This window comes from Dermacentor variabilis, chromosome 10 (genome assembly GCF_050947875.1).
Source record: "Dermacentor variabilis isolate Ectoservices chromosome 10, ASM5094787v1, whole genome shotgun sequence".
Taxonomy (NCBI): domain Eukaryota; kingdom Metazoa; phylum Arthropoda; class Arachnida; order Ixodida; family Ixodidae; genus Dermacentor; species Dermacentor variabilis.
In genome coordinates, this window is record NC_134577.1 from 114,686,229 (window position 1) to 114,707,241 (window position 21,013).

At 49.9% G+C, this 21,013-nt stretch overlaps 19 non-coding genes and 13 pseudogenes across 19 annotated transcripts; all 32 read right to left on the reverse strand.

Annotated features, from left to right (window-relative positions):
* Window positions 1–453: 453 nt before the first annotated feature.
* Window positions 454–572, reverse strand: LOC142562683 (5S ribosomal RNA). Its single transcript, XR_012824001.1, has one exon. It is a non-coding gene; the product is annotated as a 5S ribosomal RNA (ribosomal RNA).
* Window positions 573–1,097: 525 nt separating this feature from the next.
* Window positions 1,098–1,216, reverse strand: LOC142562684 (5S ribosomal RNA). Its single transcript, XR_012824002.1, has one exon. It is a non-coding gene; the product is annotated as a 5S ribosomal RNA (ribosomal RNA).
* A 524-nt stretch (window positions 1,217–1,740) lies between these two features.
* Window positions 1,741–1,858, reverse strand: LOC142561808 (5S ribosomal RNA; annotated as a pseudogene).
* Window positions 1,859–2,384: 526 nt separating this feature from the next.
* On the reverse strand, window positions 2,385–2,502 carry LOC142561534 (5S ribosomal RNA; annotated as a pseudogene).
* A 524-nt stretch (window positions 2,503–3,026) lies between these two features.
* LOC142561724 (5S ribosomal RNA) lies at window positions 3,027–3,146 on the reverse strand (annotated as a pseudogene).
* Window positions 3,147–3,672: 526 nt separating this feature from the next.
* LOC142562685 (5S ribosomal RNA) lies at window positions 3,673–3,791 on the reverse strand. Its single transcript, XR_012824003.1, has one exon. It is a non-coding gene; the product is annotated as a 5S ribosomal RNA (ribosomal RNA).
* Window positions 3,792–4,314: 523 nt separating this feature from the next.
* Window positions 4,315–4,433, reverse strand: LOC142562686 (5S ribosomal RNA). The gene has a single exon (XR_012824004.1). It is a non-coding gene; the product is annotated as a 5S ribosomal RNA (ribosomal RNA).
* Window positions 4,434–4,959: 526 nt separating this feature from the next.
* LOC142562687 (5S ribosomal RNA) lies at window positions 4,960–5,078 on the reverse strand. Its single transcript, XR_012824005.1, has one exon. It is a non-coding gene; the product is annotated as a 5S ribosomal RNA (ribosomal RNA).
* A 523-nt stretch (window positions 5,079–5,601) lies between these two features.
* Window positions 5,602–5,720, reverse strand: LOC142562688 (5S ribosomal RNA). Its single transcript, XR_012824006.1, has one exon. It is a non-coding gene; the product is annotated as a 5S ribosomal RNA (ribosomal RNA).
* A 525-nt stretch (window positions 5,721–6,245) lies between these two features.
* On the reverse strand, window positions 6,246–6,364 carry LOC142561118 (5S ribosomal RNA). The gene has a single exon (XR_012823646.1). It is a non-coding gene; the product is annotated as a 5S ribosomal RNA (ribosomal RNA).
* A 525-nt stretch (window positions 6,365–6,889) lies between these two features.
* Window positions 6,890–7,008, reverse strand: LOC142562690 (5S ribosomal RNA). Its single transcript, XR_012824008.1, has one exon. It is a non-coding gene; the product is annotated as a 5S ribosomal RNA (ribosomal RNA).
* Window positions 7,009–7,533: 525 nt separating this feature from the next.
* Window positions 7,534–7,652, reverse strand: LOC142562692 (5S ribosomal RNA). Its single transcript, XR_012824009.1, has one exon. It is a non-coding gene; the product is annotated as a 5S ribosomal RNA (ribosomal RNA).
* A 524-nt stretch (window positions 7,653–8,176) lies between these two features.
* On the reverse strand, window positions 8,177–8,295 carry LOC142562744 (5S ribosomal RNA). The gene has a single exon (XR_012824058.1). It is a non-coding gene; the product is annotated as a 5S ribosomal RNA (ribosomal RNA).
* Window positions 8,296–8,819: 524 nt separating this feature from the next.
* LOC142562693 (5S ribosomal RNA) lies at window positions 8,820–8,938 on the reverse strand. The gene has a single exon (XR_012824010.1). It is a non-coding gene; the product is annotated as a 5S ribosomal RNA (ribosomal RNA).
* Window positions 8,939–9,466: 528 nt separating this feature from the next.
* Window positions 9,467–9,585, reverse strand: LOC142562694 (5S ribosomal RNA). Its single transcript, XR_012824011.1, has one exon. It is a non-coding gene; the product is annotated as a 5S ribosomal RNA (ribosomal RNA).
* A 523-nt stretch (window positions 9,586–10,108) lies between these two features.
* Window positions 10,109–10,227, reverse strand: LOC142562148 (5S ribosomal RNA; annotated as a pseudogene).
* A 523-nt stretch (window positions 10,228–10,750) lies between these two features.
* Window positions 10,751–10,869, reverse strand: LOC142562422 (5S ribosomal RNA; annotated as a pseudogene).
* A 523-nt stretch (window positions 10,870–11,392) lies between these two features.
* LOC142562695 (5S ribosomal RNA) lies at window positions 11,393–11,511 on the reverse strand. Its single transcript, XR_012824012.1, has one exon. It is a non-coding gene; the product is annotated as a 5S ribosomal RNA (ribosomal RNA).
* Window positions 11,512–12,035: 524 nt separating this feature from the next.
* On the reverse strand, window positions 12,036–12,154 carry LOC142562697 (5S ribosomal RNA). Its single transcript, XR_012824014.1, has one exon. It is a non-coding gene; the product is annotated as a 5S ribosomal RNA (ribosomal RNA).
* A 525-nt stretch (window positions 12,155–12,679) lies between these two features.
* Window positions 12,680–12,798, reverse strand: LOC142562698 (5S ribosomal RNA). Its single transcript, XR_012824015.1, has one exon. It is a non-coding gene; the product is annotated as a 5S ribosomal RNA (ribosomal RNA).
* A 524-nt stretch (window positions 12,799–13,322) lies between these two features.
* Window positions 13,323–13,441, reverse strand: LOC142561637 (5S ribosomal RNA; annotated as a pseudogene).
* A 526-nt stretch (window positions 13,442–13,967) lies between these two features.
* On the reverse strand, window positions 13,968–14,086 carry LOC142562514 (5S ribosomal RNA; annotated as a pseudogene).
* Window positions 14,087–14,610: 524 nt separating this feature from the next.
* Window positions 14,611–14,729, reverse strand: LOC142562699 (5S ribosomal RNA). Its single transcript, XR_012824016.1, has one exon. It is a non-coding gene; the product is annotated as a 5S ribosomal RNA (ribosomal RNA).
* Window positions 14,730–15,254: 525 nt separating this feature from the next.
* LOC142562700 (5S ribosomal RNA) lies at window positions 15,255–15,373 on the reverse strand. The gene has a single exon (XR_012824017.1). It is a non-coding gene; the product is annotated as a 5S ribosomal RNA (ribosomal RNA).
* A 524-nt stretch (window positions 15,374–15,897) lies between these two features.
* On the reverse strand, window positions 15,898–16,016 carry LOC142561638 (5S ribosomal RNA; annotated as a pseudogene).
* Window positions 16,017–16,541: 525 nt separating this feature from the next.
* On the reverse strand, window positions 16,542–16,660 carry LOC142562515 (5S ribosomal RNA; annotated as a pseudogene).
* A 525-nt stretch (window positions 16,661–17,185) lies between these two features.
* Window positions 17,186–17,304, reverse strand: LOC142561842 (5S ribosomal RNA; annotated as a pseudogene).
* A 526-nt stretch (window positions 17,305–17,830) lies between these two features.
* On the reverse strand, window positions 17,831–17,949 carry LOC142561843 (5S ribosomal RNA; annotated as a pseudogene).
* Window positions 17,950–18,474: 525 nt separating this feature from the next.
* Window positions 18,475–18,593, reverse strand: LOC142562701 (5S ribosomal RNA). The gene has a single exon (XR_012824018.1). It is a non-coding gene; the product is annotated as a 5S ribosomal RNA (ribosomal RNA).
* Window positions 18,594–19,117: 524 nt separating this feature from the next.
* Window positions 19,118–19,236, reverse strand: LOC142561162 (5S ribosomal RNA). The gene has a single exon (XR_012823689.1). It is a non-coding gene; the product is annotated as a 5S ribosomal RNA (ribosomal RNA).
* Window positions 19,237–19,761: 525 nt separating this feature from the next.
* LOC142562433 (5S ribosomal RNA) lies at window positions 19,762–19,880 on the reverse strand (annotated as a pseudogene).
* Window positions 19,881–20,405: 525 nt separating this feature from the next.
* LOC142562516 (5S ribosomal RNA) lies at window positions 20,406–20,524 on the reverse strand (annotated as a pseudogene).
* Window positions 20,525–21,013: the final 489 nt, after the last annotated feature.

Below are 21,013 nucleotides of genomic sequence, written 5' to 3' on the forward strand. Positions count from 1 at the left end.
CAGCATACAGCACGTACGCGGCAGTCTTTCCGTGAACAATACACGCACGCATCGTGTACGTTGATCACTCTGTTTGTGGTTGTTCGCTGCATGCGTGCGTGCTAGTGCTCACAAAAACAAGAGGGCGAGCGCCACATTTTGCGCGCGTTGCAGCCCACAAGGTGCCACTTTATTGATGCGTTGTCATTGAGCTGTATGCGGGTGTGATAAGTAAGCGGTTAGAAGCTTGTGCGACTAAATTTTGCATCATTACGTATACCGCTTACCACCGTCATCATTCCGCGTACAATATCGTGTAGTGGCCAGAATATTGTTGGTGTTCACTTCGGCGCTGGCTCTACCAGCAGGCTCCAGTTGAATGTAAGTTACAGTAAATGCAACCACCCAAACGTTGTGCAAATGAAAAAAAAACAAGACGTCACAGCAGCACGCAATAAAAAAGCAAAAGAACGGTGCCATCAGCACTCGGTGTTCCCAGGTGGTCTCCCTCCCAAGTACTGACCGAGCCCAATGCTGCTTAGCTTCGGGGATCGGACGAGAACCGGCGTATTCAGCATGGTATGGCCGATGGCGAGAATGTGCTGTTTACGACTGCAACTGTATCGTGCTGCTATGTTGTGCAGTCGCCGAATGTATTGCTACAGCATACAGCACGTACGCGGCAATCTTTGCGTGAACAGTACACGCACGCGTCGTGTACGTTGATCACTCCGTCTGTGGTTGTTCGCTGCATGCGTGCGTGCTAGTGCTCACAAAAACAAGAGGGCGAGCGCCACATTTTGCGCGCGTTGCAGCCCACAAGGTGCCACTTTATTGATGCGTTGTCATTGAGCTGTATGCGGGTGTTATAAGTAAGCGGTTAGAAGCTTGTGCGACTAAATTTTGCAGCATTACGTATACCGCTTACCACCGTCATCATTCCGCGTACAATATCGTGTAGTGGCCTGAATATTGTTGGTGTTACACTTCGGCGTTGGATCTACCAGCAGGCTCCAGTTGAACGTAAGTTACAGTAAATGCAACCACCCACACGTTGTGCAAATGAAAAAAAAAACAAGACGTCACAGAAGCACGCAATAAAAAAGCAAAAAGAACGGTGCCATCAGCACTCGGTGTTCCCAGGTGGTCTCCCTCCCAAGTACTGACCGAGCCCAATGCTGCTTAGCTTCGGGGATCGGACGAGAACCGGCGTATTCAGCATGGTATGGCCGATGGCGAGAATGTGCTGTTTACGACTGCAACTGTATCGTGCTGCTATGTTGTGCAGTCGCCGAATGTATTGCTACAGCATACAGCACGTACGCGGCAATCTTTGCGTGAACAGTACACGCACGCGTCGTGTACGTTGATCACTCCGTCTGTGGTTGTTCGCTGCATGCGTGCGTGCTAGTGCTCACAAAAACAAGAGGGCGAGCGCCACATTTTGCGCGCGTTGCAGCCCACAAGGTGCCACTTTATTGATGCGTTGTCATTGAGCTGTATGCGGGTGTGTTAAGTAAGCGGTTAGAAGCTTGTGCGGCTAAATTTTGCATCATTACGTGTACCGCTTACCACCGACATCATTCCGCGTACAATATCGTGTAGTGGCCTGAATATTGTTGGTGTTACACTTCGGCGTTGGCTCTACCAGCAGGCTCCAGTTGAACGTAAGTTACAGTAAATGCAACCACCCACACTTTGTGCAAATGAAAAAAAAAGAAGACGTCACAGAAGCACGCAATAAAAAAGCAAAAAGAACGGTGCCATCAGCACTCGATGTTCCCAGGTGGTCTCCCTCCCAAGTACTGACCGAGCCCAATGCTGCTTAGCTTCGGGATCGGACGAGAACCGGCGTATTCAGCATGGTATGGCCGATGGCGAGAATGTGGTGTTTACGACTGCACCTGTATCGTGCTGCTATGTTCTGCAGTCGCCGAATGTATTGCTACAGCATACAGCACGTACGCGGCAGTCTTTCCGTGAACAATACGCGCACGCGTCGTGTACGTTAATCACTCCGTTTGTGGTTGTTCGCTGCATGCGTGCGTGCAAGTGCTCACAAAAACAAGAGGGCGAGCGCCACATCTTGCGCGCGTTGCAGCCCACAAGGTGCCACTTTATTGATGCGTTGTCATTGAGCTGTATGCGGGTGTGATAAGTAAGCGGTTAGAAGCTTGTGCGACTAAATTTTGCATCATTACGTATACCGCTTACAACCGTCATCATTTCGCGTACAATATCGTGTAGTGGCCTGAATATTGTTGGTGTTACACTTGGGCGTTGGCTCTACCAGCAGGCTCCAGTTGAACGTAAGTTACAGTAAATGAAACCACCCACACGTTGTGCAAATGAAAAAAAAAAACAAGACCTCACAGAAGCACGCAATAAAAAAGCAAAAAGAACGGTGCCATCAGCACTCGGTGTTCCCAGGTGGTCTCCCTCCCAAGTACTGACCGAGCCCAATGCTGCTTAGCTTCGGGATCGGACGAGAACCGGCGTATTCAGCATGGTATGGCCGATGGCGAGAATTTGCTGTTTACGACTGCACCTGTATCGTTCTGCTGTGTTGTGCAGTCGCCGAATGTATTGCTACAGCATACAGCACGTACGCGGCAGTCTTTCCGTGAACAATACACGCACGCATCGTGTACGTTGATCACTCTGTTTGTGGTTGTTCGCTGCATGCGTGCGTGCTAGTGCTCACAAAAACAAGAGGGCGAGCGCCACATTTTGCGCGCGTTGCAGCCCACAAGGTGCCACTTTATTGATGTGTTGTCATTGAGCTGTATGGGGGTTATAAGTAAGCGGTTAGAAGCTTGTGCGACTAAATTTTGCATCATTACGTATACCGCTTACCACCGTCATCATTCCGCGTACAATATCGTGTAGTGGCCTGAGATTGTTGGTGTTACACTTCGGCGTTGGCTCTACCAGCAGGCTCCAGTTGAACGTAAGTTACAGTAAATGCAACCACCCACACGTTGTGCAAATGAAGAAAAAAAAACAAGACATCACAGAAGCACGCAATAAAAAAGCAAAAAGAACGGTGCCATCAGCACTCGGTGTTCCCAGGTGGTCTCCCTCCCAAAGTACTGACCGAGCCCAATGCTGCTTAGCTTCGGGGATCGGACGAGAACCGGCGTATTCAGCATGGTATGGCCGATGGCGAGAATGTGCTGTTTACGACTGCAACTGTATCGTGCTGCTATGTTGTGCAGTCGCCGAATGTATTGCTACAGCATACAGCACGTACGCGGCAATCTTTGCGTGAACAGTACACGCACGCGTCGTGTACGTTGATCACTCCGTTTGTGGTTGTTCACTGCATGCGTGCGTGCTAGTGCTCAAAAAAACAAGAGGGCGAGCGCCACATTTTGCGCGCGTTGCAGCCCACAAGGTGCCACTTTATTGATGCGTTGTCATTGAGCTGTATGCCGGTGTGTTAAGTAAGCGGTTAGAAGCTTGTGCGGCTAAATTTTGCATCATTACGTATACCGCTTACCACCGTCATCATTCCGCGTACAATATCGTGCAGTGGCCTGAATATTGTTGGTGTTACACTTCGGCGTTGGCTCTACCAGCAGGCTCCAGTTGAACGTAAGTTACAGTAAATGCAACCACCCACACGTTGTGCAAATGAAAAAAAAAAACAAGACGTCACAGAAGCACGCAATAAAAAAGCAAAAAGAACGGTGCCATCAGCACTCGGTGTTCCCAGGTGGTCTCCCTCCCAAGTACTGACCGAGCCCAATGCTGCTTAGCTTCGGGGATCGGACGAGAACCGGCGTATTCAGCATGGTATGGCCGATGGCGAGAATGTGCTGTTTACGACTGCACCTGCATCGTGCTGCTATGTTGTGCAGTCGCCGAATGTATTGCTACAGCATACAGCACGTACGCGGCAGTCTTTCCGTGAACAATACACGCACGCGTCGTGTACGTTGATCACTCCGTTTGTGGTTGTTCGCTGCATGCGTGCGTGCTAGTGCTCATAAAAACAAGAGGGCGAGCGCCACATTTTGCGCGCGTTGCAGCCCACAAGGTGCCACTTTATTGATGCGTTGTCATTGAGCTGTATGCGGGTGTGATAAGTAAGCGGTTAGAAGCTTGTGCGACTAAATTTTGCATCATTACGTATACCGCTTACCACCGTCATCATTCCGCGTACAATATCGTGTAGTGGCCAGAATATTGTTGGTGTTCACTTCGGCGCTGGCTCTACCAGCAGGCTCCAGTTGAATGTAAGTTACAGTAAATGCAACCACCCAAACGTTGTGCAAATGAAAAAAAAACAAGACGTCACAGCAGCACGCAATAAAAAAGCAAAAAGAACGGTGCCATCAGCACTCGGTGTTCCCAGGTGGTCTCCCTCCCAAGTACTGACCGAGCCCAATGCTGCTTAGCTTCGGGGATCGGACGAGAACCGGCGTATTCAGCATGGTATGGCCGATGGCGAGAATGTGCTGTTTACGACTGCAACTGTATCGTGCTGCTATGTTGTGCAGTCGCCGAATGTATTGCTACAGCATACAGCACGTACGCGGCAATCTTTGCGTGAACAGTACACGCACGCGTCGTGTACGTTGATCACTCCGTCTGTGGTTGTTCGCTGCATGCGTGCGTGCTAGTGCTCACAAAAACAAGAGGGCGAGCGCCACATTTTGCGCGCGTTGCAGCCCACAAGGTGCCACTTTATTGATGCGTTGTCATTGAGCTGTATGCGGGTGTTATAAGTAAGCGGTTAGAAGCTTGTGCGACTAAATTTTGCATCATTACGTATACCGCTTACCACCGTCATCATTCCGCGTACAATATCGTGTAGTGGCCTGAATATTGTTGGTGTTACACTTCGGCGTTGGATCTATCAGCAGGCTCCAGTTGAACGTAAGTTACAGTAAATGCAACCACCCACACGTTGTGCAAATGAAAAAAAAAAACAAGACGTCACAGAAGCACGCAATAAAAAAGCAAAAAGAACGGTGCCATCAGCACTCGGTGTTCCCAGGTGGTCTCCCTCCCAAGTACTGACCGAGCCCAATGCTGCTTAGCTTCGGGGATCGGACGAGAACCGGCGTATTCAGCATGGTATGGCCGATGGCGAGAATGTGCTGTTTACGACTGCACCTGCATCGTGCTGCTATGTTGTGCAGTCGCCGAATGTATTGCTACAGCATACAGCACGTACGCGGCAGTGTTTCCGTGAACAATACACGCACGCGTCGTGTACGTTGATCACTCCGTTTGTGGTTGTTCGCTGCATGCGTGCGTGCTAGTGCTCATAAAAACAAGAGGGCGAGCGCCACATTTTGCGCGCGTTGCAGCCCACAAGGTGCCACTTTATTGATGCGTTGTCATTGAGCTGTATGCGGGTGTGATAAGTAAGCGGTTAGAAGCTTGTGCGACTAAATTTTGCATCATTACGTATACCGCTTACCACCGTCATCATTCCGCGTACAATATCGTGTAGTGGCCAGAATATTGTTGGTGTTCACTTCGGCGCTGGCTCTACCAGCAGGCTCCAGTTGAATGTAAGTTACAGTAAATGCAACCACCCAAACGTTGTGCAAATGAAAAAAAAACAAGACGTCACAGCAGCACGCAATAAAAAAGCAAAAAGAACGGTGCCATCAGCACTCGGTGTTCCCAGGTGGTCTCCCTCCCAAGTACTGACCGAGCCCAATGCTGCTTAGCTTCGGGGATCGGACGAGAACCGGCGTATTCAGCATGGTATGGCCGATGGCGAGAATGTGCTGTTTACGACTGCAACTGTATCGTGCTGCTATGTTGTGCAGTCGCCGAATGTATTGCTACAGCATACAGCACGTACGCGGCAATCTTTGCGTGAACAGTACACGCACGCGTCGTGTACGTTGATCACTCCGTCTGTGGTTGTTCGCTGCATGCGTGCGTGTTAGTGCTCACAAAAACAAGAGGGCGAGCGCCACATTTTGCGCGCGTTGCAGCCCACAAGGTGCCACTTTATTGATGCGTTGTCATTGAGCTGTATGCGGGTGTTATAAGTAAGCGGTTAGAAGCTTGTGCGACTAAATTTTGCATCATTACGTATACCGCTTACCACCGTCATCATTCCGCGTACAATATCGTGTAGTGGCCTGAATATTGTTGGTGTTACACTTCGGCGTTGGATCTACCAGCAGGCTCCAGTTGAACGTAAGTTACAGTAAATGCAACCACCCACACGTTGTGCAAATGAAAAAAAAAACAAGACGTAACAGAAGCACGCAATAAAAAAGCAAAAAGAACGGTGCCATCAGCACTCGGTGTTCCCAGGTGGTCTCCCTCCCAAGTACTGACCGAGCCCAATGCTGCTTAGCTTCGGGGATCGGACGAGAACCGGCGTATTCAGCATGGTACGGCCGATGGCGAGAATGTGCTGTTTACGACTGCACCTGTATCGTGCTGCTATGTTGTGCAGTCGCCGAATGTATTGCTACAGCATACAGCACGTACGCGGCAGTCTTTCCGTGAACAATACACGCACGCGTCGTGTACGTTGATCACTCCGTTTGTGGTTGTTCGCTGCATGCGTGCGTGCTAGTGCTCACAAAAACAAGAGGGCGAGCGCCACATTTTGCGCGCGTTGCAGCCCACAAGGTGCCACTTTATTGATGCGTTGTCATTGAGCTGTATGCGGGTGTGATAAGTAAGCGGTTAGAAGCTTGTGGGACTAAATTTTGCATCATTACGTATACCGCTTACCACCGTCATCATTCCGCGTACAATATCGTGTAGTGGCCTGAATATTGTTGGTGTTACACTTCGGCGTTGGCTCTACCAGGAGGCTCCAGTTGAACGTAGGTTACAGTAAATGCAACCACCCACACGTTATGCAAATGAAAAAAAAAACAAGACGTCACAGAAGCACGCAATAAAAAAGCAAAAAGAACGGTGCCATCAGCACTCGGTGTTCCCAGGTGGTCTCCCTCCCAAGTACTGACCGAGCCCAATGCTGCTTAGCTTCGGGGATCGGACGAGAACCGGCGTATTCAGCATGGTATGGCCGATGGCGAGAATGTGCTGTTTACGACTGCACCTGTATCGTGCTGCTATGTTGTGCAGTCGCCGAATGTATTGCTACAGCATACAGCACGTACGCGGCAGTCTTTCCGTGAACAATACACGCACGCGTCGTGTACGTTGATCACTCCGTCTGTGGTTGTTCGCTGCATGCGTGCGTGCTAGTGCTCACAAAAACAAGAGGGCGAGCGCCACATTTTGCGCGCGTTACAGCCCACAAGGTGCCACTTTATTGATGCGTTGTCATTGAGCTGTATGCGGGTGTGATAAGTAAGCGGTTAGAAGCTTGTGCGACTAAATTTTGCATCATTACGTATACCGCTTACCACCGTCATCATTCCGCGTACAATATCGTGTAGTGGCCTGAATATTGTTGGTGTTACACTTCGGCGTTGGCTCTACCAGCAGGCTCCAGTTGAACGTAAGTTACAGTAAATGCAACCACCCACACGTTGTGCAAATGAAAAAAAAAACAAGACCTCACAGAAGCACGCAATAAAAAAGCAAAAAGAACGGTGCCATCAGCACTCGGTGTTCCCAGGTGGTCTCCCTCCCAAGTACTGACCGAGCCCAATGCTGCTTAGCTTCGGGGATCGGACGAGAACCGGCGTATTCAGCATGGTATGGCCGATGGCGAGAATGTGCTGTTTACGACTGCACCTGCATCGTGCTGCTATGTTGTGCAGTCGCCGAATGTTTTGCTACAGCATACAGCACGTACGCGGCAGTCTTTCCGTGAACAATACACGCACGCGTCGTGTACGTTGATCACTCCGTTTGTGGTTGTTCGCTGCATGCGTGCGTGCTAGTGCTCACAAAAACAAGAGGGCGAGCGCCACATTTTGCGCGCGTTACAGCCCACAAGGTGCCACTTTATTGATGCGTTGTCATTGAGCTGTATGCGGGTGTGATAAGTAAGCGGTTAGAAGCTTGTGCGACTAATGTTTTGCATCATTACGTATACCGCTTACCACCGTCATCATTCCGCGTACAATATCGTGTAGTGGCCTGAATATTGTTGGTGTTACACTTCGGCGTTGGCTCTACCAGCAGGCTCCAGTTGAACGTAAGTTACAGTAAATGCAACAACCCACACGTTGTCCAAATAAAAAAAAACAACACGTCACAGAAGCACGTAATAAAAAAGCAAAAAGAACGGTGCCATCAGCACTCGGTGTTCCCAGGTGGTCTCCCTCCCAAGTACTGACCGAGCCCAATGCTGCTTAGCTTCGGGGATCGGACGAGAACCGGCGTATTCAGCACGGTATGGCCGATGGCGAGAATGTGCTGTTTACGACTGCACCTGTATCGTGCTGCTATGTTGTGCAGTCGCCGAATGTATTGCTACAGCATACAGCACGTACGCGGCAGTCTTTCCGTAAACAATACACGCACGCGTCGTGTACGTTAATCACTCCGTTTGTGGTTGTTCGCTGCATGCGTGCGTGCAAGTGCTCACAAAAACAAGAGGGCGAGCGCCACATCTTGCGCGCGTTGCAGCCCACAAGGTGCCACTTTATTGATGCGTTGTCATTGAGCTGTATGCGGGTGTGATAAGTAAGCGGTTAGAAGCTTGTGCGACTAAATTTTGCATCATTACGTATACCGCTTACCACCGTCATCATTCCGCGTACAATATCGTGCAGTGGCCTGAATATTGTTGGTGTTACACTTCGGCGTTGGCTCTACCAGCAGGCTCCAGTTGAACGTAAGTTACAGTAAATGCAACCACCCACACGTTGTGCAAATGAAAAAAAAACAAGACGTCACAGAAGCACGCAATAAAAAAGCAAAAAGAACGGTGCCATCAGCACTCGGTGTTCCCAGGTGGTCTCCCTCCCAAGTACTGACCGAGCCCAATGCTGCTTAGCTTCGGGGATCGGACGAGAACCGGCGTATTCAGCATGGTATGGCCGATGGCGAGAATGTGCTGTTTACGACTGCACCTGCATCGTGCTGCTATGTTGTGCAGTCGCCGAATGTATTGCTACAGCATACAGCACGTACGCGGCAGTCTTTCCGTGAACAATACACGCACGCGTCGTGTACGTTGATCACTCCGTTTGTGGTTGTTCGCTGCATGCGTGCGTGCTAGTGCTCATAAAAACAAGAGGGCGAGCGCCACATTTTCCGCGCGTTGCAGCCCACAAGGTGCCACTTTATTGATGTGTTGTCATTGAGCTGTATGCGGGTGTAATAAGTAAGCGGTTAGAAGCTTGTGCGACTAAATTTTGCATCATTACGTATACCGCTTACCACCGTCATCATTCCGCGTACAATATCGTGTAGTGGCCTGAAGATTGTTGGTGTTACACTTCGGCGTTGGCTCTACCAGCAGGCTCCTGTTGAACGTAAGTTACAGTAAATGCAACCACCCACACGTTGTGCAAATGAAGAAAAAAAAAACAAGACATCACAGAAGCACGCAATAAGAAAGCAAAAAGAACGGTGCCATCAGCACTCGGTGTTCCCAGGTGGTCTCCCTCCCAAGTACTGACCGAGCCCAATGCTGCTTAGCTTCGGGGATCGGACGAGAACCGGCGTATTCAGCATGGTATGGCCGATGGCGAGAATGTGCTGTTTACGACTGCACCTGTATCGTGCTGCTATGTTGTGCAGTCGCCGAATGTATTGCTACAGCATACAGCACGTACGCGGCAGTCTTTCCGTGAACAGTACACGCACGCGTCGTGTACGTTGATCACTCCGTTTGTGGTTGTTCACTGCATGCGTGCGTGCTAGTCCTCACAAAAACAAGAGGGCGAGCGCCACATTTTGCGCGCGTTGCAGCCCACAAGGTGCCACTTTATTGATGCGTTGTCAATGAGCTGTATGCGGGTGTGTTAAGTAAGCGGTTAGAAGCTTGTGTGGCTAAATTTTGCATCATTACGTATACCGCTTACCACCGTCATCATTCCGCGTACAATATCGTGTAGTGGCCTGAATATTGTTGGTGTTACACTTCGGCGTTGGCTCTACCAGCAGGCTCCAGTTGAACGTAAGTTACAGTAAATGCAACCACCCACACTTTGTGCAAATGAAAAAAAAAAAGACGTCACAGAAGCACGCAATAAAAAAGCAAAAAGAACGGTGCCATCAGCACTCGGTGTTTCCTGGCAGTCTCCCTCCCAAGTACTGACCGAGCCCAATGCTGCTTAGCTTCGGGGATCGGACGAGAACCGGCGTATTCAGCATGGTATGGCCGATGGCGAGAATGTGCTGTTTACGACTGCACCTGTATCGTGCTGCTATGTTGTGCAGTCGCCGAATGTATTGCTACAGCATACAGCACGTACGCGGCAGTCTTTCCGTGAACAATACACGCACGCGTCGTGTACGTTGATCACTCCGTTTGTGGTTGTTCGCTGCATGCGTGCGTGCTAGTGCTCATAAAAACAAGAGGGCGAGCGCCACATTTTGCGCGCGTTGCAGCCCACAAGGTGCCACTTTATTGATGTGTTGTCATTGAGCTGTATGCGGGTGTGATAAGTAAGCGGTTAGAAGCTTGTGCGACTAAATTTTGCATCATTACGTATACCGCTTACCACCGTCATCATTCCGCGTACAATATCGTGTAGTGGCCTGAAGATTGTTGGTGTTACACTTCGGCGTTGGCTCTACCAGCAGGCTCCAGTTGAACGTAAGTTACAGTAAATGCAACCACCCACACTTTGTGCAAATGAAAAAAAAAAAGACGTCACAGAAGCACGCAATAAAAAAGCAAAAAGAACGGTGCCATCAGCACTCGGTGTTTCCTGGCAGTCTCCCTCCCAAGTACTGACTGAGCCCAATGCTGCTTAGCTTCGGGGATCGGACGAGAACCGGCGTATTCAGCATGGTATGGCCGATGGCGAGAATGTGCTGTTTACGACTGCACCTGTATCGTGCTGCTATGTTGCGCAGTCGCCGAATGTATTGCTACAGCGTACAGCACGTACGCGGCAGTCTTTCCGTGAACAATACACGCACGCGTCGTGTACGTTGATCACTCCGTTTGTGGTTGTTCGGTGCATGCGTGCGTGCTAGTGCTCCCAAAAACAAGAGGGCGAGCCCCACAATTTGCGCGCGTTGCAGCCCACAAGGTGCCACTTTATTGATGCGTTGTCATTGAGCTGTATGCGGGTGTGATAAGTAAGCGGTTAGAAGCTTGTGCGACTAAATTTTGCATCATTACGTATACCGCTTACCACCGTCATCATTCCGCGTACAATATCGTGTAGTGGCCTGAATATTGTTGGTGTTACACTTCGGCGTTGGCTCTACCAGCAGGCTCCAGTTGAACGTAAGTTACAGTAAATGCAACCACCCACACGTTGTGCAAATGTAAAAAAAACAAGACGTCACAGAAGCACGCAATAAAAAGCAAAAAGAACGGTGCCATCAGCACTCGGTGTTCCCAGGTGGTCTCCCTCCCAAGTACTGACCGAGCCCAATGCTGCTTAGCTTCGGGGATCGGACGAGAACCGGCGTATTCAGCATGGTATGGCCGATGGCTAGAATGTGCTGTTTACGACTGCACCTGTATCGTGCTGCTATGTTGTGCAGTCGCCGAATGTATTGCTACAGCATACAGCACGTTCGTGGCAGTCTTTCCGTGAACAATACACGCACGCGTCGTGTACGTTGATCACTCCGTTTGTGGTTGTTCTCTGCATGCGTGCGTGCTAGTGCTCACAAAAACAAGAGGGCGAGCGCCACATTTTGCGCGCGTTGCAGCCCACAAGGTGCCACTTTATTGATGCGTTGTCATTGAGCTGTATGCGGGTGTGATAAGTAAGCGGTTCGAAGCTTGTGCGACACAATTTTGCATCATTACGTATACCGCTTACCACCGTCATCATTCCGCGTACAATATCGTGCAGTGGCCTGAATATTGTTGGTGTTACACTTCGGCGTTGGCTCTACCAGCAGGCTCCAGTTGAACGTAAGTTACAGTAAATGCAACCACCCACACGTTGTGCAAATGAAAAAAAAACAAGACGTCACAGAAGCACGCAATAAAAAAGCAAAAAGAACGGTGCCATCAGCACTCGGTGTTCCCAGGTGGTCTCCCTCCCAAGTACTGACCGAGCCCAATGCTGCTTAGCTTCGGGGATCGGACGAGAACCGGCGTATTCAGCATGGTATGGCCGATGGCGAGAATGTGCTGTTTCCGACTGCACCTGTATCGTGCTGCTATGTTGTGCAGTCGCCGAATGTATTGCTACAGCATACAGCACTACGCGGCAGTCTTTCTGTGAACAATACACGCACGCGTGGTGTATGTTGATCACTCCGTTTGTGGTTGTTCGCTGCATTCGTGCATGCTAGTGCTCACAAAAACAAGAGGGCGAGCGCCACATTTTGCGTGCGTTGCAGCCCACAAGGTGCCACTTTATTGATGCGTTGTCATTGAGCTGTATGCGGGTGTGATAAGTAAGCGGTTAGAAGCTTGTGCGACTAAACTTTGCATCATTACGTATACCGCTTACCACCGTCATCATTCCGCGTACAATATCGTGTAGTGGCCTGAATATTGTTGGTGTTACATTTCGGCGTTGGCTCTACCAGCAGGCTCCAGTTGAACGTAAGTTACAGTAAATGCAACCACCCACACGTTGTGCAAATGAAAAAAAAAAACAAGACGTCACAGAAGCACGCATTAAAAACGCAAAAAGAACGGTGCCATCAGCACTCGGTGTTCCCAGGTGGTCTCCCTCCCAAGTACTGACCGAGCCCAATGCTGCTTAGCTTCGGGGATCGGACGAGAACCGGCGTATTCAGCATGGTATGGCCGATGGCGAGAATGTGCTGTTTACGACTGCACCTGTATCGTGCTGCTATGTTGTGCCGTCGCCGAATGTATTGCTACAGCATACAGCACGTACGCGGCAGTCTTTCCGTGAACAAAACACGCACGCGTCGTGTACGTTGATCACTCCGTTTGTGGTTGTTCGCTGCATGCGTGCGTGCTAGTGCTCACAAAAACAAGAGGGCGAGCGCCACATTTTGCGCGCGTTGCAGCCCACAAGGTGCCACTTTATTGATGCGTTGTCATTGAGCTGTATGCGGGTGTGATAAGTAAGCGGTTAGAAGCTTGTGCGACTAAATTTTGCATCATTACGTATACCGCTTACCACCGTCATCATTCCGCGTACAATATCGTGTAGTGGCCTGAATATTGTTGGTGTTACACTTCGGCGTTGGCTCTACCAGCAGGCTCCAGTTGAACGTAAGTTACAGTAAATGCAACCACCCACACGTTGTGCAAATGAAAAAAAAAACAAGACGTCACAAAAGCACACAATAAAAAGCAAAAACAACGGTGCCATCAGCACTCGGTGTTCCCAGGTGTTCTCCCTCCCAAGTACTGACCGAGCCCAATGCTGCTTAGCTTCGGGGATCGGACGAGAACCGGCGTATTCAGCATGGTATGGCCGATGGCTAGAATGTGCTGTTTACGACAGCACCTGTATCGTGCTGCTATGTTGTGCAGTCGCCGAATGTATTGCTACAGCATACAGCACGTACGCGGCAGTCTTTCCGTGAACAATACACGCACGCGTCGTGTAAGTTGATCACTCCGTTTGTGGTTGTTCTCTGCATGCGTGCGTGCTAGTGCTCACAAAAACAAGAGGGCGAGCGCCACATTTTGCGCGCGTTGCAGCCCACAAGGTGCCACTTTATTGATGCGTTGTCATTGAGCTGTATGCGGGTGTGATAAGTAAGCGGTTCGAAGCTTGTGCGACAAAATTTTGCGTCATTACGTATACCGCTTACCACCGTCATCATTCCGCGTACAATATCGTGTAGTGGCCTGAATATTGTTGGTGTTACACTTCGGCGTTGGCTCTACCAGCAGGCTCCAGTTGAACGTAAGTTACAGTAAATGCAACCACCCACACGTTGTGCAAATGAAAAAAAAAAACAAGACGTCACAGAAGCACGCAATAAAAAAGCAAAAAGAACGGTGCCATCAGCACTCGCTGTTCCCAGGTGCTCTCCCTCCCAAGTACTGACCGAGCCTAATGCTGCTTAGCTTCGGGGATCGGACGAGAACCGGCGTATTCAGCATGGTAAGGCCGATGGCGACAATGTGCTGTTTACGACTGCCCCTGTATCGTGCTGCTATGTTGTGCAGTCGCCGAATGTATTGCTACAGCATACAGCACGTACGCGGCAGTCTTTCCGTGAACAATACACGCACGCGTCGTGTACGTTGATCACTCCGTTTGTGGTTGTTCGCTGCATGCGTGCGTGCTAGTGCTCACAAAAACAGGAGGGCGAGCGCCACATTTTGCGCGCGTTGCAGCCCACAAGGTGCCACTTTATTGATGCGTTGTCATTGAGCTGTATGCGGGTGTGATAAGTAAGCGGTTAGAAGCTTGTGCGACTAAATTTTGCATCATTACGTATACAGCTTACCACCGTCATCATTCCGCGTACAATATCGTGTAGTGGCCTGAATATTGTTGGTGTTACACTTCGGCGTTGGCTCTACCAGCAGGCTCCAGTTGAACGTTAGTTACAGTAAATGCAACCACCCACACGTTGTGCAAATGAAAAAAAAAACAAGACGTCACAGAAGCACGCAATAAAAAGCAAAAAGAACGGTGCCATCAGCACTCGGTGTTCCCAGGTGGTCTCCCTCCCAAGTACTGACCGAGCCCAATGCTGCTTAGCTTCGGGGATCGGACGAGAACCGGCGTATTCAGCATGGTATGGCCGATGGCGAGAATGTGCTGTTTCCGACTGCACCTGTATCGTGCTGCTATGTTGTGCAGTCGCCGAATGTATTGCTACAGCATACAGCACGTACGCGGCAGTCTTTCTGTGAACAATACACGCACGCGTGGTGTATGTTGATCACTCCGTTTGTGGTTGTTCGCTGCATTCGTGCATGCTAGTGCTCACAAAAACAAGAGGGCGAGCGCCACATTTTGCGTGCGTTGCAGCCCACAAGGTGCCACTTCATTGATGCGTTGTCATTGAGCTGTATGCGGGTGTGATAAGTAAGCGGTTAGAAGCTTGTGCGACTAAACTTTGCATCATTACGTATACCGCTTACCACCGTCATCATTCCGCGTACAATATCGTGTAGTGGCCTGAATATTGTTGGTGTTACACTTCGGCGTTGGCTCTACCAGCAGGCTCCAGTTGAACGTAAGTTACAGTAAATGCAACCACCCACACGTTGTGCAAATGAAAAAAAAAACAAGACGTCACAGAAGCACGCATTAAAAAAGCAAAAAGAACGGTGCCATCAGCACTCGGTGTTCCCAGGTGGTCTCCCTCCCAAGTACTGACCGAGCCCAATGCTGCTTAGCTTCGGGGATCGGACGAGAACCGGCGTATTCAGCATGGTATGGCCGATGGCGAGAATGTGCTGTTTACGACTGCACCTGTATCGTGCTGCTATGTTGTGCCGTCGCCGAATGTATTGCTACAGCATACAGCACGTACGCGGCAGTCTTTCCGTGAACAAAACACGCACGCGTCGTGTACGTTGATCACTCCGTTTGTGGTTGTTCGCTGCATGCGTGCGTGCTAGTGCTCACAAAAACAAGAGGGCGAGCGCCACATTTTGCGCGCGTTGCAGCCCACAAGGTGCCACTTTATTGATGCGTTGTCATTGAGCTGTATGCGGGTGTGATAAGTAAGCGGTTAGAAGCTTGTGCGACTAAATTTTGCATCATTACGTATACCGCTTACCACCGTCATCATTCCGCGTACAATATCGTGTAGTGGCCTGAATATTGTTGGTGTTACACTTCGGCGTTGGCTCTACCAGCAGGCTCCAGTTGAACGTAAGTTACAGTAAATGCAACCACCCACACGTTGTGCAAATGAAAAAAAAAACAAGACGTCACAAAAGCACACAATAAAAAGCAAAAACAACGGTGCCATCAGCACTCGGTGTTCCCAGGTGTTCTCCCTCCCAAGTACTGACCGAGCCCAATGCTGCTTAGCTTCGGGGATCGGACGAGAACCGGCGTATTCAGCATGGTATGGCCGATGGCTAGAATGTGCTGTTTACGACAGCACCTGTATCGTGCTGCTATGTTGTGCAGTCGCCGAATGTATTGCTACAGCATACAGCACGTACGCGGCAGTCTTTCCGTGAACAATACACGCACGCGTCGTGTAAGTTGATCACTCCGTTTGTGGTTGTTCTCTGCATGCGTGCGTGCTAGTGCTCACAAAAACAAGAGGGCGAGCGCCACATTTTGCGCGCGTTGCAGCCCACAAGGTGCCACTTTATTGATGCGTTGTCATTGAGCTGTATGCGGGTGTGATAAGTAAGCGGTTCGAAGCTTGTGCGACAAAATTTTGCATCATTACGTATACCGCTTACCACCGTCATCATTCCGCGTACAATATCGTGTAGTGGCCTGAATATTGTTGGTGTTACACTTCGGCGTTGGCTCTACCAGCAGGCTCCAGTTGAACGTAAGTTACAGTAAATGCAACCACCCACACGTTGTGCAAATGAAAAAAAAAACAAGACGTCACAGAAGCACGCAATAAAAAAGCAAAAAGAACGGTGCCATCAGCACTCGCTGTTCCCAGGTGCTCTCCCTCCCAAGTACTGACCGAGCCTAATGCTGCTTAGCTTCGGGGATCGGACGAGAACCGGCGTATTCAGCATGGTAAGGCCGATGGCGACAATGTGCTGTTTACGACTGCCCCTGTATCGTGCTGCTATGTTGTGCAGTCGCCGAATGTATTGCTACAGCATACAGCACGTACGCGGCAGTCTTTCCTTGAACAATACACGCACGCGTCGTGTACGTTGATCACTCCGTTTGTGGTTGTTCGCTGCATGCGTGCGTGCTAGTGCTCACAAAAACGGGAGGGCGAGCGCCACATTTTGCGCGCGTTGCAGCCCACAAGGTGCCACTTTATTGATGCGTTGTCATTGAGCTGTATGCGGGTGTGATAAGTAAGCGGTTAGAAGCTTGTGCGACTAAATTTTGCATCATTACGTATACAGCTTACCACCGTCATCATTCCGCGTACAATATCGTGTAGTGGCCTGAATATTGTTGGTGTTACACTTCGGCGTTGGCTCTACCAGCAGGCTCCAGTTGAACGTTAGTTACAGTAAATGCAACCACCCACACGTTGTGCAAATGAAAAAAAAAACAAGACGTCACACAAGCACGCAATAAAAAAGCAAAAAGAACGGTGCCATCAGCACTCGGTGTTCCCAGGTGGTCTCCCTCCCAAGTACTGACCGAGCCTAATGCTGCTTAGCTTCGGGGATCGGACGAGAACCGGCGTATTCAGCATGGTAAGGCCGATGGCGAGAATGTGCTGTTTACGACTGCACCTGTATCGTGCTGCTATGTTGTGCAGTCGCCGAATGTATTGCTACAGCATACAGCACGTACGCGGCAGTCTTTCCGTGAACAATACACGCACGCGTCGTGTATGTTGATCACTCCGTTTGTGGTTGTTCGCTGCATGCGTGCGTGCTAGTGCTCACAAAAACAAGAGGGCGAGCGCCACATTTTGCGCGCGTTGCAGCCCACAAGGTGCCACTTTATTGATGCGTTGTCATTGAGCTGTATGCGGGTGTGATAAGTAAGCGGTTAGAAGCTTGTGCGACTAAATTTTGCATCATTACGTATACAGCTTACCACCGTCATCATTCCGCGTACAATATCGTGTAGTGGCCTGAATATTGTTGGTGTTACACTTCGGCGTTGGCTCTACCAGCAGGCTCCAGTTGAACGTTAGTTACAGTAAATGCAACCACCCACACGTTGTGCAAATGAAAAAAAAAAACAAGACGTCACACAAGCACGCAATAAAAAAGCAAAAAGAACGGTGCCATCAGCACTCGGTGTTCCCAGGTGGTCTCCCTCCCAAGTACTGACCGAGCCTAATGCTGCTTAGCTTCGGGGATCGGACGAGAACCGGCGTATTCAGCATGGTAAGGCCGATGGCGAGAATGTGCTGTTTACGACTGCACCTGTATCGTGCTGCTATGTTGTGCAGTCGCCGAATGTATTGCTACAGCATACAGCACGTACGCGGCAGTCTTTCCGTGAAAAATACACGCACGCGTCGTGTATGTTGATCACTCCGTTTGTGGTTGTTCGCTGCATGCGTGCGTGCTAGTGCTCACAAAAACAAGAGGGCGAGCGCCACATTTTGCGCGCGTTGCAGCCCACAAGGTGCCACTTTATTGATGCGTTGTCATTGAGCTGTATGCGGGTGTGATAAGTAAGCGGTTAGAAGCTTGTGCGACTAAATTTTGCATCATTACGTATACCGCTTACCACCGTCATCATTCCGCGTACAATATCGTGTAGTGGCCTGAATATTGTTGGTGTTACACTTCGGCGTTGGCTCTACCAGCAGGCTCCAGTTGAACGTAAGTTACAGTAAATGCAACCACCCACACGTTGTGCAAATGAAAAAAAAAACAAGACGTCACAGAAGCACGCATTAAAAAAGCAAAAAGAACGGTGCCATCAGCACTCGGTGTTCCCAGGTGGTCTCCCTCCCAAGTACTGACCGAGCCCAATGCTGCTTAGCTTCGGGGATCGGACGAGAACCGGCGTATTCAGCATGGTATGGCCGATGGCGAGAATGTGCTGTTTACGACTGCACCTGTATCGTGGTGCTATGTTGTGCCGTCGCCGAATGTATTGCTACAGCATACAGCACGTACGCGGCAGTCTTTCCGTGAACAAAACACGCACGCGTCGTGTACGTTGATCACTCCGTTTGTGGTTGTTCGCTGCATGCGTGCGTGCTAGTGCTCACAAAAACAAGAGGGCGAGCGCCACATTTTGCGCGCGTTGCAGCCCACAAGGTGCCACTTTATTGATGCGTTGTCATTGAGCTGTATGCGGGTGTGATAAGTAAGCGGTTAGAAGCTTGTGCGACTAAATTTTGCATCATTACGTATACCGGTTACCACCGTCATCATTCCGCGTACAATATCGTGTAGTGGCCTCAATATTGTTGGTGTTACACTTCGGCGTTGGCTCTACCAGCAGGCTCCAGTTGAACGTAAGTTACAGTAAATGAAACCACCCACACGTTGTGCAAATGAAAAAAAAAACAAGACCTCACAAAAGCACACAATAAAAAGCAAAAACAACGGTGCCATCAGCACTCGGTGTTCCCAGGTGATCTCCCTCCCAAGTACTGACCGAGCCCAATGCTGCTTAGCTTCGGGGATCGGACGAGAACCGGCGTATTCAGCATGGTATGGCCGATGGCTAGAATGTGCTGTTTACGACAGCACCTGTATCGTGCTGCTATGTTGTGCAGTCGCCGAATGTATTGCTACAGCATACAGCACGTACGCGGCAGTCTTTCCGTGAACAATACACGCACGCGTGGTGTAAGTTGATCACTCCGTTTGTGGTTGTTCTCTGCATGCGTGCGTGCTAGTGCTCACAAAAACAAGAGGGCGAGCGCCACATTTTGCGCGCGTTGCAGCCCACAAGGTGCCACTTTATTGATGCGTTGTCATTGAGCTGTATGCGGGTGTGATAAGTAAGCGGTTCGAAGCTTGTGCGACAAAATTTTGCATCATTACGTATACCGCTTACCACCGTCATCATTCCGCGTACAATATCGTGTAGTGGCCTGAATATTGTTGGTGTTACGCTTCGGCGTTGGCTCTACCAGCAGGCTCCAGTTGAACGTAAGTTACAGTAAATGCAACCACCCACACGTTGTGCAAATGAAAAAAAAAACAAGACGTCACAGAAGCACGCAATAAAAAAGCAAAAAGAACGGTGCCATCAGCACTGGCTGTTCCCAGGTGCTCTCCCTCCCAAGTACTGACCGAGCCTAATGCTGCTTAGCTTCGGGGATCGGACGAGAACCGGCGTATTCAGCATGGTATGGCCGATGGCGAGAATGTGCTGTTTACGACTGCACCTGTATCGTGGTGCTATGTTGTGCCGTCGCCGAATGTATTGCTACAGCATACAGCACGTACGCGGCAGTCTTTCCGTGAACAAAACACGCACGCGTCGTGTACGTTGATCACTCCGTTTGTGGTTGTTCGCTGCATGCGTGCGTGCTAGTGCTCACAAAAACAAGAGGGCGAGCGCCACATTTTGCGCGCGTTGCAGCCCACAAGGTGCCACTTTATTGATGCGTTGTCATTGAGCTGTATGCGGGTGTGATAAGTAAGCGGTTCGAAGCTTGTGCGACAAAATTTTGCATCATTACGTATACCGCTTACCACCGTCATCATTCCGCGTACAATATCGTGTAGTGGCCTGAATATTGTTGGTGTTACGCTTCGGCGTTGGCTCTACCAGCAGGCTCCAGTTGAACGTAAGTTACAGTAAATGCAACCACCCACACGTTGTGCAAATGAAAAAAAAAACAAGACGTCACAGAAGCACGCAATAAAAAAGCAAAAAGAACGGTGCCATCAGCACTCGCTGTTCCCAGGTGCTCTCCCTCCCAAGTACTGACCGAGCCTAATGCTGCTTAGCTTCGGGGATCGGACGAGAACCGGCGTATTCAGCATGGTAAGGCCGATGGCGACAATGTGCTGTTTACGACTGCCCCTGTATCGTGCTGCTATGTTGTGCAGTCGCCGAATGCATTGCTACAGCATACAGCACGTACGCGGCAGTCTTTCCGTGAACAATACACGCACGCGTCGTGTACGTTGATCACTCCGTTTGTGGTTGTTCGCTGCATGCGTGCGTGCTAGTGCTCACAAAAACAGGAGGGCGAGCGCCACATTTTGCGCGCGTTGCAGCCCACAAGGTGCCACTTTATTGATGCGTTGTCATTGAGCTGTATGCGGGTGTGATAAGTAAGCGGTTAGAAGCTTGTGCGACTAAATTTTGCATCATTACGTATACAGCTTACCACCGTCATCATTCCGCGTACAATATCGTGTAGTGGCCTGAATATTGTTGGTGTTACACTTCGGCGTTGGCTCTACCAGCAGGCTCCAGTTGAACGTTAGTTACAGTAAAAGCAACCACCCACACGTTGTGCAAATGAAAAAAAAAAACAAGAC